The sequence below is a fragment of the Polypterus senegalus genome, chromosome 3, assembly GCF_016835505.1.
Source record: "Polypterus senegalus isolate Bchr_013 chromosome 3, ASM1683550v1, whole genome shotgun sequence".
Classification (NCBI taxonomy): Eukaryota; Metazoa; Chordata; class Cladistia; order Polypteriformes; family Polypteridae; genus Polypterus; species Polypterus senegalus.
In genome coordinates, this window is record NC_053156.1 from 135,815,663 (window position 1) to 135,832,238 (window position 16,576).

Genomic DNA, 16,576 nt, shown 5'->3' on the forward strand with positions numbered 1-16,576 from the left:
AGTGGAGTTTTAGAGTGGAAATAATAGATCGTAATTTGGAACACACGCATTTCATGTCTGTTCCGTTTCTACAGTAATCTGTGTAAACACATTGTTAAAATATAAACGTTTTTTATATTCTAGTAGTAGATGACAAAATGTAGGCATAAACTAGATAGATAGATAGATACTTTATTAATCCCAAGGGGAAATTCACATAATCCAGCAGCAGTATACTGATACAAAGAAACAATATTAAATGAAATAGTCATAAAAATGAAAAAAATTAAAATAAAATTAAATGTTAGCATTTACTCCCGGTGGAATTGAAGAGTCGCATAGTGTGGGGAGGAACGATCTCTCAGTCTGTCAGTGGAGCAGGACAGTGACAAAAGTCTGTCACTGAAGCTACTCTTCTGTTCAGAGATGACACTGTTAAGTGGATGCAGTGGATTATTCATGATTGACAGGAGTTTGCTTAGTGCCCGTCTCTCTGCCACAGATGTTAAACTGTCCAACTTTACTCCTACAATAGAGCCTGCCTTCTTAACAAGTTTGTCCAGGCGTGAGGCGTCTTTCATCTTTATGCTGCCACCCCAGCACACCACCGCGTAGAAGAGGGCACTCGCCACAACCGTCTGGTAGAACATCTGCAGCATCTTACTGCAGATGTTGAAGGATGCCAACCTTCTCAGAAAGTATAGTCTGCTCTGACCTTTCTTACATAGAGCATCAGTATTGGCAGTCCAGTCCAATTTGTCATCCAGCTGCACTCCCAGATATTTAAAGGTCTGCACCCTCTGCACACAGTCACCTCTGATGATCACAGGGTCCATGAGGGGCCTGGGCCTCCTAAAATCCACCACCAGCTCCTTGGTCTTGCTGGTGTTAAGGTGTAAGTGGTTTGAGTCGCACCATTTAACAAAGTCTTTGATTAACTTTCTGTACTCCTCCTCCTGCCCACACCTGATGCAGCCCACAATAGCAGTGTCATCAGCGAACTTTTGCACGTGGCAGGACTCCGAGTCATATTGGAAGTCTGATGTATATAGATTGAACAGGACCGAGAAAGTACAGTCCTCGCGGTGCCCCTGTATTGCTGAACACAATGTCAGACCTGCAGTTCCCAAGACGCACATATTGAGGTCTGTCTGTAAGATAGTCCACAATCCATGCCACCAGGTGTGAGTCTACTCCCATCTCAGTCAGCTTGTCTCTAAGGAGCAGAGGTTGGATGGTGTTGAAGGCCTAGAGAAGTCCAAAACATAATTCTTACAGCACCACTGCCTCTGTCCAGGTGGGAGAGGGATCGTGTAGCATATAGATGATGGCATCCTCCGCTCCCACCTTCTCCTGGTATGAACTGCAGAGGGTCGAGGGCGTGCGGACCTGTGGCCTCAGGTGGTGAAGCAGCAGCCGCTCCATGGTCTTCATCAGATGTGACGTCAGAGCAACAGGCCGGAAGTCATTCAGCTCACTAGGACGTGATACCTTTGGGACAGGGTGATACAAGATGTTTTCCAAAGCCTTGGGACTCTCCCTGTTCCAGGCTCAGGTTGAAGATGCGCTGTAGAGGACTCCCCAGTTCCAACGCACAGGCCTTCAGCAGTCGTGGCGATACACCATCTGGACCCGCTGCTTTGCTGGCACAAAGTCTTTTCAGCTCTCTGCTCACATGGGCTGCTGTAATTGTGGGTGGGGATGTCTCACCTATGCTGGTATCAGCAGAAGGATGGTTGGAGGATGCAGTACTCGAGGTGAGAGTGGGTTACTGTGATCAAACCTATTAAAAGAAGTTGTTCATTTGGTTTGCTCTCTCCACGTCTGTCTCGATGGCGGCACCCCGCTTCGAGCTGCAGCCAGTGATAATCTTCATCCCATCCCACACTTCCTTCATGCTGTTGTTCTGCAACTTCTGCTCCAGCTTTCTCCTGTACTGCTCTTTCGACACCCTGAGCTGGACTCGGGAGTTCCTTCTGCACGCACTTGAGCTCATGCTGATCACCACCTTTAAAAGCCCTTTTCTTCTGGTTCAAAAGGCCCTTGATGTCACTTGTAACCCATGGCTTGTTGTTAGCATAGCAGCATACGGTTCTTACTGGAACTACAATGTCCATACAGAAGTTGATGTAATCAGTTGTGCATTCAACAGCCTCTTCAATGTTCTCACTATGTGACCCAAGCAATATATCCCAGTCTGTAGTTCCAAAGCAGTCTCTCAGAGCCTGCTCTGCCTCAGGGGACCACTTCCTGAATGAGCGTGTAGTTGTAGGTAGCGCCCTCACTCTTGGTTTGTATTGAGGCTGAAGCAGAACCAGGTTATGATCTGCTTTCCCAAGCGCAGGCAGCGGGGTGGCGCTGTATGCGCCTTTAACGTTTGCATACAGTAGGTCGATAGTCCTGTTTCCCCGAGTGTTACAATCCACATACTGGGAGAAGGCAGGTAATGTTTTGTCCAGCGTTACATGGTTAAAGTCTCCAGCGATTAGCACAAGTGCCTCATATATATAATGTATGAAGCCTGAAGTCCAAATATCAAAGACATATTTTTACAAAAGGTACAAATATAAGACAACAATTGCGCTTTTATTCAAAAATATACTGTACCTGCAGAAAAAAAAGCCGCCTTAACATGTGACATTGACACCCACTAATTATGACCGCCTCCGTGGCGCAATACATTCGGTTACTGACTGGGAATCAAAAGGTCGCGAGTTCAATTCTGCAGTATTCCGTTTTGAGAAGTAAACTGCTCTTAGTCTTACTATTTTAGAATAAAAGCATACATTTGATTTCAGTCTGTAACAGCCGGTGTAATTTATGATCCTTATAAAGGTTAGCTTTTTTTTTTTTTAATTCACTTTTCATTCTCTCAGTCGCGTTCAGAATCAATCCATACAACTCCATCTGACACGGCTGTTTTTACATAAAGACGCGCTATATCTCTGCAGTGTACTACAATGCGTACTACAATGCATACTAACGCAGCCCCCGCCCCCCAAGGGTTCTGACACACAAACGCTGGCGAAGCTGCCTTCTTCTTCTCAAAACACCAAGCACATTCACAGTAATTCCCAGTTATGTCCACCAGTCATACCCAAGCCCACAACCATACAGAACTAATCCCACATCAGAGAATTTCCAGTTCCTGCATAAATTCACACCCAATCTGACGCTGTTCGTTTTCAAATAATATTGCATTAGTGTTATGATGTTTTTACATATATTGTCTCATTCTTTAAGGTGTGTACTAGAAACCACAGCATACTGAGAAGTGTGTACATTGCTTCTTACAGGAAAAGGCAATAGAATAAGTGCACTTGAATAAAAGTGTACTTTTGTTATACTTTTACACCAACATATGTTCCTGTGTTTGAGCGACACAGGGCAGATGGGGAGTGTCTGATGATTGCATATAGCGCCGAAGTTACTGCTCTTTACCATTCTCTCCTCTGCATGTCATGGAGTACAAAAGAAACAGCATACAGTAACATGCGGGGACTGGCAGGAACACTCAATAAAACTGAATAAAAAGGAAATCAAGTGACAGTGAGATACAAAGAAGGCAGCTTCGCCAGCGTTTGTGTGTCAGAACCCTTTGGGTGGGGGGGGTGCGTCAGTATGCATCGTGGTACACTGCAGAGCTATAGCGCGTCTTTATGTAAAAACAGCCGTGTCAGATGGGGTTGTATGGATTGATTCTGAACGCGACTGAAAGAATGAAAAGTGAATTTAAAAAAAAAAAAGCTAACCTTTATAAGGATCATAAATTACACCTGCTGTTACAGACTGAAATCAAATGTATGCTTTTATTCTAAAATAGTAAGACTTTACAGTTTACTTCTCAAAACGGAATACTGCAGAATCGAACTCGCACCTTTTGATTCCCAGTCAGTACCCGAATGTATTGCGCCACGAAGGCGGTCATAATTAGTGGGTGTCAATGTCACATGTTAAGGCGGCTTTTTTCTCTGCAGGTATATTTTTGAATAAAAGCGCAATTGTTTTCTTATATATTTGTACCTTTTGTAAAAATATGTCTTTGATATTTGGACTTCAGGCTTCACAGATTATATAGTTTATGCCTACATTTTGTCATCTACTACTAGAATATAAAAAACGTTTATGTTTTAACAATGTGTTTACACAGATTACTGTAGAAACGGAACAGACATGAAATGCGTGTGTTCCAAATAATGATCTATTATTTCCACTCTAAAAATCCATTTCACTCCCAGATACTCAATCAAGGCATGGGCTTGGAGAAGTTTGTGCACATTCTAAATTGGTGGGGGGATGGAATAGCCGGCTGCTTGTAGCTTCTCTTTATCAGCACATTTAGAAGACAAAGGACGCTGGCGGAGAGGTGTGAAGGGATTTAAGAAGCGATTTAAGGTGGGACGGATTTAAGAGTTTTTCGTAGGCTCTGGTAATTCTAGTGTTAAAGCACAAATGTAGACTCTTTATTAAATACATTCCCTACAAAGCAGTCCCAGACTCTACTATGAAGACTGATATAGAACATGTAACATCATCTTTGGACACAGTAACAGGTAAGCAACCAAGCACAGGGAGTGGAGAATGTAAATAAGTCACTAGCTTAGCTGAAGGTGGCAGTAAAGGTTCTCCTTGAAAGTTTGCAGCATATATAAATTTAGGCAAAAATGGATACGGATGATCCAGAATCCACAGTTAGATCCACAAGTGCAGTAACAGTTGACATTTTCATTGTGATACTGCAACGGATTCTATCGGGCTCTGAATGGTCACTTAAGTTAAGGATCTGAAGCTCAGGTAAGGCAGCTTCTTGCACAGAGCATGTTTGCAGAGAATGGCAAACCCGTGCAAAATGACCAGTCTTTTCACAATTTTTATCATTTGCAAGATGCTTATCACATCTGCAGCGATAGCAAGCACAAACAGAGGCTGCAGGAGGCGCAGCAGCTTTAGGTTGTGAAACTGAAGGAGGCCTGAAAGGTCTGTTGCGGCGGCGGCCAGCAGCAGACGCAGGTTTAGTGTGTAAAGTTTGTACCAGCACTGGTTGATCACACAAAATAAACTTTGCCCTTCTCACCAGCAGCTTTAATTTGCATAGCAATCGTAATAGCTTTATCCAAAATCAAATCAGCTTTTGAAAGTAATCGTTCATGTATGCGATGACTAGCCACGTGTTTCACCAACTGATCTCATAAAATTTCATCCAGCTTAGTGTCAAACTCACATTAATTTTACAAGTCACCTAGTGCGGCTACGTACTGTGAAATAGTTTCATTAGCAGCCTGAGCATGTTTTCTAAAAGCATGACGTTCAGCAACAACATTTATCTGTGGAGCAAAGTGAACTTATGAAGTCGTAATGGCGTCCTCCATTGACATACCTTGATTCGGAAGCGTGTAAAACAATCTCTGATCTTCTGTTCCCAGACAATGAAGGAGAAATGCCTGTTTGCTTGCTTCCGGGCATTCATCTCCTGATGCACCAAGAACCAGTATGTAGTTACTGAACATTTTCAGCCACATTTCGAACGGTATAGTGGGTTCACCCGGACATGGAAGAAATGGTGAAGGAAAAGGAGTAGCAGCAACAGCCATTGTAGAACAGTAGAAGTAAGTAAGTACCTCATCACCAATTAGTGAAGTTGTCAGAGAATAAAATTTAAAGACTCAGTACCCAAAAGTTAATGATTTAATCCAACAACTGGAAGCAACAACAGGAAACAATTAGTCCTCCGAAACGTTTCATTTTTCTTATCACTCTTTCTTTTTACATCTCTCTATCTCCTCCTAGTGGCCCAAGTACAGAACATAGCATATGGCAATGTTCATCTGGGAGGACCGCCACTTACAATGACAAAGGTACAAACCAGCTTGTGATGCACTCACAACTACTGCTGCCACAGCCCCATCACACGAAGACAGCCTGGCAGCAAGCCTGCTGCACATTCCTGGCACATTGGCGACCATGGCACGCAGCAACAGATGTTTTATGTTAAATTCTGTGCTGAACCATTGCTTTGTGTGCTTTTTAGAAAACTACATTTTTTTGGAAAAAATATTCAGCCCTCAAAGAGTCAATTAGGAATTAAGCAAATTACTTTCAAAGTGAATGAATATGTAGCACATATCACTAACGATGAGGAACAGTAATGCACAGTAGAGACTTTGTCACCATTTTCAATCATTTTGTACTTTTGTGTGCACCAAATGTAACTGAAGTATATCCTCCAGTAAGCCATCCACTGTAGCTAAATTATTTTGGATTTATTAATTGAATGTAATTAATTATATTAATTAATGGAATAATTCATTAATTAATTACATCATTTTTTAAAAATATTTTCTTCATTTTCTGGCTCCCAGCTTCATAGATGCTGTATTATTAACATTAACAGCATTGTGAAAAACTCTAAATTTATGTGCTTAAAAATTTGCCTGTTATACTAACCTTCTTATGGAAATACTGTACAGTAAACCCTTGTTTATCGCTGTTAATCCGTTCCAGACTCTATCACGACAAATGAATTTGAAGCATAGAAAACCTGTTTACGACCTTCTAAATACGTTTTTTTAACATTATTAGAGCCCAATAGACATGAAATAACACCTTTAATCAAACGTTTAAACTGTGCTCCATGACAAGACAGAGATGACAGTTCCATCTCACAATTAAAAGAATGCAAACATATCTTCCTGTTCAAAGGAGTGCACATCAGGAGCAGAGAATGTCAGAGAGAGAGAGAAAGAGAGAGAGAGAGAGAGAGAGAGAGACAGAGAGAGAGAAAAACAAACAATCAAATGGGGCTGTTCGGACTTTTAAGTATGCGAAACACCGCAGGACAAAGCAGCTGCAAGGAAGGCAGCAATGTGAAGGTAGTCTTTCAGCATTTTTTAGAGGAGCGTCCGTATCCTCTAGGCCAGTGTGCGAACAACCCCTCTGCTCACACCCCCTCCGTCAGGAGCAGAGAGAGAGAGAGACAGAGAAAAGGAAAAATCAATATGTGCTGTTTGGGCTTTCAAATATGCGAAGCGCCGCGCAGGAAGCATATCATATATCATTGAGGAGTTTCATTTAATACGTAATACATGCTCTGATTGGGTAGCTTCTCAGCCATCCGCCAATGGAGTCCCTTGTATGAAATCAAATGGGCAAACCAACTGAGGAAGCATGTACCAGAAATTAAAAAATCCACTGTCCACAGAAATCCGCGAACCAGTGAAAAATCTGTGATATATATTTAGATATGCTTACATTTAAAATCCGCGATGGAGTGAAGCCGTGAAAGTCTAAGCGTGATATAGTAAGGGATCACTGTATTTCTATTAAGGAGGAGAATTACTTTCTCTAGTAGTAGTTCATGAACATAACTACTATGAAGTTACAGAGACTACCCTAGCAATATTTGAATGGAACCACATATCTCTACTTTTACAAGCATTCCAACTAATTACATCTTAATGAAACATATAAAACATCTTGAAATACCCCTTACTTTACTGTTACAGGTTACAAAATAAAAGGAGGCAATGAAACCTTAATATATTTAGTGACAGGCAAAATAGTTTGATGTTCTGTGTCAATAAATTACGTTGATTAGAGACTAGAGTAATATTTACAAATTTTTTACTTGTGCAATATTTACAGATAACAAAAACAACAATTCCATATTCTGCTGATCAAAAAATCAATGTACTCTCTCCAACCTTAGTCAGTATTAGAATTACTTATAATACCAGATTTATAATGTGGCAAAAAAAAAACATAATTCAAAACATTTTACCATCATTAAAAACAAATTCTCAACTTTAAAAAAGAAATTATTTCACTTTATCCTCCATTAAATATATGCAACCTATCTACTGGGCTAGAATAATGTATTCTGTCAAATGAGTATCATTCATGCTGTTTATAATTATTACTAGTAATTCTTAAATAAGACAATGCATATTTTCTAAATGTTGCCTACAATGCTAAATTCCCCGTCTAATAAGCTGGAGAGCTACACTAATGTTTCTTCCACCAATGTACTTCATTGGCACAAGGCCACTTGAACAGAGAAAGTGTGATGCTTAATTTGCCATACCATTTCTTTACTTATTCTCTCTGCCTAAATCTTATTTTTTTCTAAGTAACATTTCCTGAAGGGAATCAAATTTGTACTTTACAATTCTGCAAATGGCTTCAAAGACATGAACATATCAAGTCCAAGCACAGAACTTAGCTTCCTTTTATCTATACCAAGCATGGAAGAAACTGAAATATATGTTATGCACACCAATCATAAGAAGAGAAATTATATTAGTTCACAGATATGGACTTCTAAAATTATTTCTAAAGGATTTCTGCCATCTTTTCATTTTCTAACTTGTTTCCGAAGTTTAGGGTTGGAGGAAGTAAAAGACTACACCAGCAGTCTTGGGAGGAAAACAAGGAAACAACCCTGGGCCAAGCACCAATTGGTAACATGACACAGTTATGTACACACCCACACTTACTCGTACTAAGTGAATTTCAAACCTGCAATCAAACTAACATGCAAACCTTTTGGTATGTGGGAAGAAAATCTACAAGGAGTACATGTAAACATGCAGTGCTTTCCCACAATTTGAGTCCAGGACTCTGGAATTATGAGGTAGAAGCACTAACCTCTGCCCTACATTCCCCAATGTTTTTTCTTGTTTATTATTAATGAGATTTCTGCTTTAGTGCACTTCAACGTGAAAGGTGTTTTCTTACTTGACAGACGTTTTCCATAATCACATGACAGGAATCCTAAGAAAAGAAAAAAATATATATATACATGTTATTCTTTCACTTTTGAGCGTTGTTTTTTTTTTTTTACTTTGTTTTTATAATGGCAAAAAAGTAACTTGATCTCATCAATGCTATAAAAAGCAAATATTAATTTCCTATGTTTACCTTTACATTCTGTTTTTAGGTAATGTATTAAGGTCATTTTTTAGGTAACTAGAGGGATCCGCTCCCTGCATGCTTTGCTCGCCCACCCCCGGGTTTGGTTAACTGGATATACAATTTAAAGAGATTATTATTTTCATGGGAATTGTTACATGTGCATTATTTTCACTTTTACTTTAAAGCTTTTGTAAAAACAATACTTGTCCTTTATTTCTGGCCCTGGTTAAATCTTTCTCGCAAGATGTATAACGCAGCTTGTGTTGTGAGGGGTTGGGTTTTGGAATGCACGCTAAGGAGATGCCGTCAGATCATCTTCTGTCTTTCTGTTGCGACTGCTGGCGAGCTGCGTGTTCTTTTTGTCGTGCTGTACGTCAATCATTGCAAACTCTGTACAGCCGTTGTCCTTTTGCCACTTTGTGCCTCTGCCGCTCGCATTGTGAAGGGGAGTGGGGGCTGAATGCACACTAAGGAGAAGCGGTCAGATCATCTGCCGACTTCCTGCTGCTGCTACTGGCAACCTGCCTGTTCTGCTTGTCGTAGTTTTAAGAGCTGGGAGCACATAAAGCGTGTCTGCCAAAAGCATTCTAACAAATGCTTGGTTAGATGTCTGTGAACTTGTTTTAAGTGTTGTCTCACTGCCTTCTCTCACGGGACGTCAAATTGTCTTCCGAGAAGATCATATCTCGTCTCCCTAGTCTCCCTCCCAGGATTTTTTTTTTATAATAGATGAATTAATGCATTAAGCTGAATTTGCAACGAAATTAAAGTGCTTTGGGGGCATACTGTATTTAGGGTTTAAACTGTAAAAATAGGCATTTAAAAACCATTTTTTAACCACATCCAAAATTCACGGTTTTTCACAATTTGCGGGTGCTCTAGGAACATAACTCCCGCAAATTCTGGGGGTGTACTGTATTGCCATGAAAAAAATCACAAAAAACTGTGGAGGATATTTGCAGTTTCCGCTAACAATTATTAGTCGTATTAGGCGGATTTTTCTTTAGAACCTAACTAAGGCCGTGAACTCTGAACCGGGACTTCTCAGGGGTCTACTGTATATTAGTAACATTAGTGCATGCATCTTACACCTCTTGAGCATACAAATGAATAAGAACCTGTGGATTATGCAACATGAGTTATGTGAGAATTTTTTTTCCATCTTTTCCATGAATGTTTTTCACATTGTTTCCTGTTGTCCAGTGTTGGTCACTATTTGATCCCATTCAATTAGAATGTATGCCATGTACTTTCTCCACAAAATCAAAATGTAAATTATGCCACCACAGTCTCTTCAATAGAATAGAGTGACATGCTTGTCAGAAAAAATAAACATCTGTGTATAAAGCCAACATTGCTTTTGGAAATGAAATATTATAACAATTCTTAGTTTCTGGACTGCTACCAAAAAAATAAAAAGTTTTAGACTAAGTTCCAATAGTTCAAAAAGACACTAATATCAAAAGATTTCTGAATTCAAATAATTGTTATAGCTTCCATTTGCTTACTTTACACCTTACAAAAAGGTGTGTATTCAGTTCTCTGTGTAACCTACACTTGCGTTGCAAACTGGCGGACTGTGTCTGTCACTCTCATGAATCATCTAAATTGTTAAAAAAAAAAAAAACTTTATTCCACAAATCCTAAAGTGTTTGAGTATATAACCAAGTAATGTACAAACCCTGGCAAAAATGATAAAATTACTACTCTGAGGATATTCATTCAGCAGTTTTACTTTGCTGCAAAAAACAGATATGACACAAAACTGTTTTATTTAACAATGAACATTTTGGCATTATAAAACATGCCATAAAAAATTAATTGAGAAAAAAAAAAAAAAAAACAGCTTTGCAGGAAGGAACTTTGTGATGGACCGTGGATTTTCCATTTCCACTGTAAATTTTCAATTAGATCGAGAACTGGACTGATTGCTGGCCATGTCACAGAGTTGATATGCCTTTCCCAAAGGAAAGTTTTAATGTTTTTTGCTCTGTGGCAATAAGCATCATCATCCTGAAAAGTAACTTCATCATCACTAAACCTACTTTTGATTGATGGAATGAGAAAAGTGTCCAAAATTACTATGTATACCATTACATTTACATCTCCCCTGGTCCTTTACCTGACATGCACCCCTTATCAGCAATTAGTGTGGAAATTTGCTTGTTTACTTCAGGCAGTCATCTTTATATGTTTCATTGGAACAGCACCAAAAAAAGTTCTCTTGGCTAATGCAGATTTGTTATTGATCACTGAATACTAATTTCATCCAATCATTCCACAGTCCTTGATAGCTTCTCTTTAGCCCACTATAACCTTGTTTCCACCTGTTTAGGTGTTGATGATAGTTTACTTTTGGCTTTTCTTTATGTAAATCCCATTTCTATCAACCGATTTCTTACAGTTTGGTCACAAACTTGACTCCTGTTTTGGCCCATTTGTTTTTGATTTCTTTTCTTGTGCATTTCCTAATTTCCCAGCATATTGCTTTACATTTTCTATCCTGATGCTTGACGTTTTCCTTGGTTTACCTCTATGTTTCTCTTTTTCCAACTTTCCCATTTTGTTTGTACTTACTCCAAATTTTAGACACAGCTAACTGGGAACAATCAAATTTTTTTCCCCCACTCTGTGTTAAATTACCTTCTTGAAGGAGTTTTATAATCATTTACATTGTTTCAGCTGACAGCTCTTGTTGGGGCCATGTTTCCTGTCAATCAACTTACATGCAACAACTCGTTAAGGTCTGCAAGCACTCATTTTTAACTGCAGACTAATTGGCCTACTTAAACTTGTGCAGAGATTTGTTTTAAAAATGCAAATTACTAGGTGATTCCATAATTTTTTTTATTCATTGTTGATCGATTCCATAATTTATTACTCTACTTGGTATGAACAAAAAATGTGCCATTATATACAATAATTTAAATTAATTTTTTAAGGTATGTTTTAAAATGCCAGAATGTTCAGCTGTTAAATAAAATAGTTTTGTGTCATATCAGTGATTTTTTTTTTTTTTGCAACACAATAAAACAGTTGAAAGATCATTCTCCAACAGTAATGATTCCATAATTTTGCCAGGGGATGTATTAGGATTACATTACTGAAAATTACCATAACTAATATGTAATTCCTTAAACACTGTACTCTGTAAATAAAATGATCAACTTTAACTTAAATTAAATTAATAATTAAAGTTCAAATGTTATACAGAAACTTAGGCATTCTGATTGCAATAACTTATCACAACAATAAGGATTCATATTCAATATCAGGCTCTGCACTCTACCAACAGCTATATTGTGTTAAAATATACTCACAGTTTCCACATGGACATTTCCTGGATACTCAAATTTATCCCCATATTCCAAAGACGGCCCAGTAAAGTTAACTGGCAACTATGTATCTGCTGTCAATTGCAGGCTAGCTGTGTATGTAATATAAAAACCTGATGTTCCAGTGTTTATTCCCACTATATATTCAACACTGCCAAAATTAAATCCAGGCGCTAGTTAGCTGTTTGCTGGAAATAGTGGGTGTCAATATACTGCAAGACAAGAATACACACATATTCATACTGTGCAAATTCAATATACCATTCCACCAAACAGCACGCCTTTCGACTGTAGGAGGAAACCGAAGTGCCGGAGGAAGCCTACATGAATGGATGTGCAAACACTTCAAGAAAATAATCCATCCATCTAGCAAATGGTCTTTAACTAATTTAAGGTTGTGTTCTCATGCCTTCACTTTCTTCACAAAATAGGAAAAACTATATTGCATGTATAATTTAAAAAAAATATTTAACCATAAAAAACCTTAGAAGTAATCAAATATAACTATAACTTCTTTGCATAATATATTCAACAATTTATGGCTTATGTCCATGTTTAATGTGTTTTTGTGCACAAAATGTCTTGGTACATCCCACTGCTGAAGTTAAGTCTCTAGTCAGAATTAACATTTAATCCTTTAAATGGAAGAAAAGTTTACACTAATTACAACGGTCATTGCAAAACACAAAAATGCAAACCGGAAAAATTTTCAGCACATATTTTTGTTAAAGTGTAAAATGTGCTACAGCTCATTGAGTAAAATATATTTTTAAGCACTGACTTAATTCTAACCATATACTTGGCCAACAAAGTACTCAGCAGAAAGGTGCCAGGAAACACTACTGGGTCTCCTTAATACCAAAAGCACAATGTCTGCATAATGCCTCACTGTAACTGTAGCTGATAAAGTTTTGCTTTAAAATTTCTTCCTTTTGTGGTGTGTGTTCAGACTATATTGTTTGTGTATATATATATATATATGTATATATCTATAACAAATGCTATCACGCTCCTCCCTGTTAAACAACACTTTCATTAAAATTCACATTAAATTTGCACTTTTTACACTTTGTTCACTTTTTTTAACTGTATATATAGTTCATGGATGCATCTGACTAGAACTGTACTAATTTGAATTTATTTTTTACAGACTTTATGGACTTTTCCTTGACTGGGTTAGCAGCCTTGGGGACAACTGAATCTTTCTGTATCTTGTGTTATATGTATGTGGCTGTACATTATAACCTCCAAATTCTGGTATATTCATGTGCATCCTGTGATATCTCCTACTATGCTTCTTCTTTTGCTTACTACTGCCGCTCATCTGTGCCTCCCACCGCACCTGTCTCACCTTCTGTGCTAGGCTGGGCCGATTCTCTGCTATTATTAGATAAGCATTTCTCTGTTGTAAACAAAAATACTCCTGTGACAAACTTCTTCATATTAAAGAGTTTGTCCAGAGCAAATGGTCATACTGGAATGTCCTAAAAGACACTGGCACTGTGAAATACTTACAGTGTGGGTCTGGTCACAGCCCGTGCTGGGCTGCGAATGGAAGGTTCAATGGCAGCATTTGTTAAGGAATATGACGTTTCATTCATGGCTTTGGAAAAATCCTTAAAAATAAACTGATCATGGAACTGTCCACAACGGATCCTTGTCAGCTAATATTGCATTGTTTAACTCAAGATCTCTTAATGGCAATATGCTGGTGCTGTCAGAATTCATTAACAGACTCCAACCTTGTAATTCTATGCCTAACAGAAACCTGGCAAAAAGCAAAAGATGTTAGGTCTCTCACGGAGGCGACACCACCAGGATACATCTATGTTGCAGAGCCTCGCAGCTCAAGACAAGGCAGAGGAGTAGCAGTAATTGTGACAGGAGAACTAAACATCAAAAAAATCCAATTGGCTGCCCATTGTCTTATGAGGGTATGGTTCTTAAGCTAATAATGAAAACAGGTCCTGTCTTACTCATTGTTCTCTATCGTCCCTCAAAATACAATGTATTTTTTTTATCTGATCTGACTGAATTATTAACACACTTAAGTTCCCTTTCACAGAAATGTATTCTTCTTGATGATTTCAACTTACATATTGACATTACTACATGTATGCTACGAAATGAATTCCTATCCTTACTGGACTGTTTTGACTTGGTGCAATATGTTGATTTTCCTACTCACTCTGGTGGTCATATATTGGACCTGATCTGTGCATCTGGCTTATCTGTCAGCGACATTTATAGCAGTGACTTGGAGCTCTCGGATAATAAAGCAGCACTTTTCGCTGTATCATCACCTTTCCCTCCTCTTACCTGTAAATGTCAAATTTCTTTCCGAAAACTTAAAAATATCTGTCCTATCCTTGCTATTTCTATTTCTGATCTTTTTGTTTTGTCTTCACCTATTCCATAAACACTAGATAGTCTTACTGATCACATAACCCAGCAGTAGATAAAACACCTCCTTTAAAGCATGAGGAGGTTTCCTTTAAGTGCTCATGTCCATAGTATAATTCAGAGTTATGGTCTATGAAAACCTTGAGACAATTTCATGTAAGACTGGCCTCACTGTGCACATCCAGTTTTTCTCTTGACTATCAAAGGGTTTACAGGGATGCACTAACTGCAGCCAAGAACACAATTTATGGTAGAACAATAGAAAGTGGCCATGATAAACCAAGGGTTTTGTTCTTTGTAGTAAATAAACTAGTTTAACCTGCATCTGGCCCAATTACCTCGTCTACTGAAGACTGTGAAAAATTCCTCCACTTTTCCCACAATAAAATTAAAGATCTAAATAATTCAACTAACATAAATCTATCATCCATTTATATCTTTCCCTGTCTGCCCACTCCATCCAGCTCTTTTTCTAAATTTTTACCAGTCATATTTATGCATTTGTTAATGACCTGCTTTTTAAGATGATGCCCACTACCTGTGTACTGGAGAACATGTCCCCACTACAATTCTTAAGTTCTGCCTTCATGCCATAATCCTGACTGTTAAAACAATAATAAATACATCCCTTGACACTGGCTTTGTGCTGGCCACTTTTAAAAATGCTTCTGTAACCCCTGGTCTGGTCTTGATGCAGACAATATTAACAATTCTGGCCTATTTCTCACTTACCTTTTCTGTCAAATGTTCCGTGACTGTGTTATAACCTCCCAACTCACCAATTATTTAACTTCTAATAATTTGACTGAACCCTTTCAGTCTGTCTTCATGGTGCACAGCTGTGAAACTGCTCTGCTTCAGGTAACCAATGATTTGCTTATGGCAACAGACTCTGGACAAACCAGTATATTAATTCTGTTAGATCCTGGTGCAGTATTTGACACTGTCAGATATGACATTCTACTGTCCAGAATGGAGAAAACGCTGGGTATCTCTGGCACTGCCCTCCAGTGGTGCAAGTCCTATCTGACTGACAGGCAAGAGTTTGCTAGTCTTGACAACAGCAGATTCAGCTTAGTGCCTGTCATACAAGGGGTTCCCCAGGGCTCTGTCCTTGGCTCTCTGCTCTTTTGTATCTATATGCTTCCCCTTGGCCATATCATTTGTAGCGATGGACTGGGTTATCATTTTTATGTAGATGATGCTCAACTCTATTTCAATGTTAAAAAGCAAAACTTAATCAGGGCTTTCTCAATTTGCCTCACTGAAATTAAAACCTGGACAGAGCATAGCTCTTTAAAATTAAATTGTAACAAAACTGAACTCCTGCGAATTGGCACTAAAGCATAATTTAAGAAAATAAGCTCCTTTTTATTCACTCTTGACAGTGATCTCATCAGACCTTCTTTTATGAAAGGAATCTTGGTGTAATTTTTGAATCCTCCCTTATTCCACCCACATAAACCATTTTTGAAACTTTCCTACTTTCACCTGCATAGCACATTCTGTGTTTGCTCATTCCTCTCCTTTTCTAATGCTGAGAAACTTGTCCATGCTTTAATCATATCCTGTATTAATTATTTTAAATCTCTACTGGCAGGTGCCACTTCTAATCTTATATAACAGCTCCAGTTGTTTCAAAACTCTGCTGCAAGAGTCCTAACACAGACCAGCAACAGCAAGCACATAACATCGATCCTGCATCGCCTCCATTGACTCCCCGAGTCTTACGGTATTGAATATAAAATTCTACTAATAACCTACAAAGCTTTAAATGCCCTTGCACCGGACTATTTCAGTGATTCTTCATCATTATGCTCCTGTTCGCCCATTAAGGTCCTCCGATTCTGGCAATCTGTTGTGCCCCACACTAATTAGCACTCTATGGGTGACAGGACCTTTAACTGTATAGTGCCCAGACTTTGGCATGACCTCCTTAAATTAATTAG

At 38.7% G+C, this 16,576-nt stretch overlaps 1 protein-coding gene across 4 annotated transcripts in view; it reads right to left on the minus strand.

Moving 5' to 3' along the window:
- Nucleotides 1–16,576, minus strand: part of manea (mannosidase, endo-alpha) — a 46,268-nt gene that overhangs the window by 28,544 nt on the left and 1,148 nt on the right. Inside the window, exons 1-2 of one of the 4 annotated variants that reach the window (XM_039747973.1) lie at nucleotides 12,210–12,639; nucleotides 8,713–8,748 (exon numbers count right to left, since the gene is read on the minus strand). The gene's annotated coding sequence lies outside the window, so the exon portion shown is untranslated. Of the gene's footprint in view, nucleotides 1–8,622; nucleotides 8,749–12,209; nucleotides 12,640–16,576 lie in introns of those variants that run through there. The other 3 variants (XM_039747971.1, XM_039747969.1, XM_039747972.1) reach the window with 3 other exon arrangements.